Raw genomic sequence first — 4,864 nt, forward strand, 5'->3', positions numbered from 1 at the left:
TGTTACGTATATAGTGTATGCTTGAGTATTACTGAAAATGAATGGAAAATGCTCTGGGAGATACGTATAGCCTATATGTGTGTGTAATTCTATGTAGCCAGTTACTGTATTCTACTTACCAAATGTATTAGCATGTAGAAGAATTAGTTTTAAACTAAGGTAATTTCTCATTTGTCGAGATACCCGTTGGGTGAAATGCCACTCACTGCAGACAACAGTGGAAGTCTGACTTTGAGGACGTGATTTACAGGCATTTGTTTTGAAAGCGGTCTCTCTCCTGTGCAGCTGTGAGGTAGAGCCTTTGCTGTACTTCAGTAGTTGATGTTGGAGAGGGTTGAGGGCTGACACACAAGACCTCTTTGATCCACTGAGTCTGGCTACATCATCGGCTTTCCAATTTCTTTTTTGCCCTTTGATGCTGTTGACACAGCCTGCAATGACTTCAGTCCAGTTCTGTTGCTTGAGCCTGGGGTCTCTCCTTATGTTCTATTTTACAATTATGGACAGGGATTAAATGGTCACACCTTTTGAATGGATTAATTGCTACAGAGCAAGGAAAGCTGGGTTTCCTTGAAACTCTTACTGATTTCTTTAGTTGAAGTTTAAATGATCACAAAAATTTATTTATGTGATGTTTACTTCTTAATAGTGAGCATGTGCATTCTTACATGTATCTTAGAAATCAACTATTTGTCTTTAAGTGTCATGCTAATTTACCCAAAAGAATGTAGAAGAATTTTGGTTTCACTTGTCTGTCAATTCTAGAATGTGCAATTTAAAAACATTTTCTACTCCTGAGCAACACGTTTACTCCTTCCAAGTAACTTCTTACGATTATGAGTAGTGCTGTTTCTGGGCTGATACCGGTAAGAACAGTCATACCTTAAGAATTCAGATTCTCTTAGAAATGGCTGTGCAGATTGAGCAGAGTCAGAACAAATGGAGAAACTTGAATTTATAACGTGTCTGCATTAATTACTACATTTAAATTTATAACACAGACTGTGAGTTTTAGTAATGGATTAGGTTTTTTAACGCATTATGAATGAATTACAGTCAAAACAGCTTTCTTTCCTGAGGTTTTGGGGTTTTTTGTCTCATTTGAACACAGCTCTCACCCTCATGTTTTCTAACTTGCCCATTTGTGTAATTGGACAATGACAGCGTAGCTGATCAGATTGAAAACTAATTTTTCATTTATTTGGGGGCAAAGAAGTTTTTTACTGTCCAGTCACAGCTTAAAAGTGGAAATGCATTGTATGCAGAGAAAATGAAGAGCAGACAAACCAGACAGTTCTGCCAGCCAGCTCGCTGTGTGTTCTGCAAAATTAATCCTGCAGTTGTCAAATATTTGCAACCTGTGCAGTAGAGCAGTAAGCAGCAATGTGAAGTCCTGTCCGGCTTTTTCCTGTGCCGACATTGCTTGAGTAGCACAGACTCAGAAAGGTTGCTTAAACAATTTACGCCCCTTCAAAAATACCCTTCCACAAAGAGTGTATAGAATTCTTTCAGATTGAAAATACAGAATGAAAATAATCTAATACACTGTATTCTCTTTCTGGATATGACTGTTTTGTGTTATGTTTCGGGGTTTTCAGTGTTCTGGGGTTTTGGGTTTGTTTTTTTTGCAAGTTAATAATAGCTCCGTTAATTGTAAGAAGGGTGGAGGGCATATGCAGTCCCATCCCAGAAGATGGGAACTGTATGTAGTGTTGTGCTTTCTACTACTACATTTGGTCGAGTTGGGGCCTGTGACAACAGCCACGATTGTGCCCCTCTGCAAATGTGATTAAATGCAAGGTAAGGTGTATTGTAAGGAAGGGTTGCAAAAGCTTGCCTGAATGGCTAGAGGGTGGTGCTGGCACCTGGATCAAGGCAAAGAGGCAGAAAGCACCTTTGCCATTCCTCAGTCCCTTCTTCCACGTGGGTTCCTCACAGGATTCAGTCTGGCTTTACATCAGGCGTTAGTATAGTACCTGTTCCCTCCCCCAAGTCCGAATAGAAATTGGAACAAAACAGTGTGAATTTGGGTGATTAATTACTGAGTGGCTTTATCAACTGCTTCCAGGGTGGGCAGCAAAACTTGCAATTTTATTTGAGAGATGCTAAATTTCATTTCCTGTAAGAAAAAGAATACGGAACACAGCTTTTGGGCAAATAAGTATTACAGAGTGACCTAAATTTTCTGGTTTAAATGGTCACATTGTGGTAAACTCAAAACTAACACCTCTGAGAAGTGTGAAAACCAGTTATGCTGAGCGTGGAGGATTCTGTCCTGAAAAGCTCAGCATGCTGATTCCTGAATGGCAGGAGACTGTATCCACACAAGATCTGAGACATTGTATTAAAAAAAAAAAAGCTTGTAAAATTACAGTATGTTTATAAATTCAGTAGTAATTTGGAGATGTTGGTGCTGAAGATTGTTGTTAGAATAGAGTCCTTTTCTAGAGTTTGCACTCCTTGGATGATACAGAGATGATACTGAGAATTCGAAAAGTGTGATGTTTACAAACTTCCACTTGCAGAAGAGATGAGTGAAAGGCAGTTTCTTTTTTTTCTTCTTTTTTTCCCTTAGCCAGGGACACCCCTGGAGCTTGCATCTTTCCAGGTTTTATTGCCCAAAGTAGCTACCCATAACCATTCGCTCCTTCTGCAGCTCAAGCCTTGATCACGGATGTGGAGGCAGGCATCCCACTTCCTTCTGCCTCTTCCCCCAGCGCATGCCTGCAAACTTCTCGCCCGTCTCGTGCTTCGTGGTGAGTCAGCCCGGCGCGGTCTGTGGCCTGGACAGGGCTTCGGTGATCAGGCACAGAGGCTTCCAACCACCACCTACGAAAAAATGAATGGGTCATAACCTACCCGCACTGGTAATACTTCAGGTGTTGCCTCAGCTGCTTCTGGTGGCAGTGTGTCGGAGAGAACGATCATCGGCACTACCAGGCTTTGAGCATTCCTTTCTTTACTTTAGTAGGTGGACCAAGAAAGCATGAGCAATGTGTGTGTTGTACCTTTCCAGGCTTATCTGTGGTTTCTGCTGGCTAAGTGATCACCTGGCACCTTTCCTATAGTATTATCTAAGCGAAACCAACAATCTATGGAATATTAATTCCATGTGTCTCTAAGCTGGTGGGGTTTTGTCTGTAGGTTGTGGGTCCCTCACCAAATCATCTAAAGAAAAACATGTCTTTTTTCTCAATGGGCTTAAACAAGCTGCAGCACTCCTTAGCGGCAGAAAAAAGAAAATCATACAGCTTTGCAAATGAGAAAAACTGACCATTTTAAAGAAACTTGTCGTTTAAATAAAAGGCTTTGAGCTATTTTGGGATTTGGTATTACCTACAGTCCCTAATGAATGTTAGTGTTGGTTGCTAGCTTTCTGGTGCAATTCAGTGTCTTGCACATCGTTAAATAAATATCGTATGTGCAAATAATGACTTGCTACACAGCAAGCCTTCAGCACATCTTCATCTTTAATATGTTCAAATGCCTCTCTATTGAGGGCATTGGGAATTTCTAACTCTAATCTTTAAAATGTTGACCCAAGCCCTTTAGCAGTGAGAGCTGAACAGCTCGTACCTGTGGGCAGGAAGCAGTGAAGGCACGCACTGTGCAGTGAAAGTCAGCCTTGCTTCCTCAGAAACTTCTCTGTAAGAATCCGTGTGATGCAATACCTCTTCCCTGAAGGGCAGGGAAAAAAAATCCAAAAAGTCCCTCCTGCCTGACTGTGGGTGGGTTGGTTTTTTTGTTGGGTTTTTTTTTGGGTGTGTGTGTGTATGTAGTGATCCATTTTCCCAGTCCCCCCTGAGCTGGTGAAGCTCGGTCCTGCTGCATGTGACACAGCAGAAAAGGCTGAGGGGACTGGGTCCCTTCAGCTGGGGGAGGCGATGGCTGCGGAGGGGATCTAGTTGCAGTTGCTGACTATATAAACATTTGCAGAAAAGACTTTTCTCTGAGGCCTCCGATCAAAACACAGAAAGCAGCTGTCATAAGTGGCAGCAGGGGAATGCCACTTAAATATAGGTGGGAAACACTCCCTCTGAAAGTGGTCAAGTGTGGGTTAACGCTGCCATTAGCCCTGCTTTGAGCATTAGGCTGGACTGGATGACCTCCAGAGCCCCCTTGCAAGACAGGCTTTTCTGTGAGTCCATGCTGGCTGCTTAGAAGGGTAAAAGACTGAAAACTATGGCTTCAATTGAGAATAGTCTTTGGGTCCAGAATAATCTGAACCACTTTTTTTTTTTTTTTTTAATTGTCCATTTGTGTGAAATGCCACAAGTGAGAGAGACTTGTCCGGCCTCTGCCAGTTATGAGAAGTATTCTCTCTATGCTTCAGGAGTTTCTCCCCTTCCTTCATCTTCCCATACCCTCATCCAGGAGTTAAAGCAAAACCCACCCTCACATCCACTGCAAATATCAGAGACTCACATCTGAAAAGCCAAAAGGGGTGCTGCAGAAGCAGTTCCTGGGTTAAATTTTCTCCTCTTATGGATGGGAAACAACTTATTCAAGGGAAAAAGAAAAAAAAAAACAAAAACACAAAACCAATGAGGTGGTGCTATCAGATTGGATGAGTCAGGCAGCTTCCAGCAAGAATGTACTTGATTTTTACCTCTGTGTAGCAATATCCAATCCTCAAGAGAAAGAAACCTGTTAACCTGGCATTCTGATAGGTTTTTTTCCAGGAATGGAAAAAGTTCTCATTCCCACGGTTCTATGTCGGTTCACAGAAATGTCAGCACTGCTGTTTCACAAAGGTTTGGATCAAAAAGATGCTTCCGTGTAAGCTAGGATGAGCTAGTAGCATAACTACTTATGTGGACTTTGTCAGGGAAAGTAATACATTTTCATTTTCCATTTCTTCATA

The sequence above is a fragment of the Gavia stellata genome, chromosome 2 (assembly GCF_030936135.1).
Source record: "Gavia stellata isolate bGavSte3 chromosome 2, bGavSte3.hap2, whole genome shotgun sequence".
Lineage (NCBI taxonomy): Eukaryota > Metazoa > Chordata > Aves > Gaviiformes > Gaviidae > Gavia > Gavia stellata.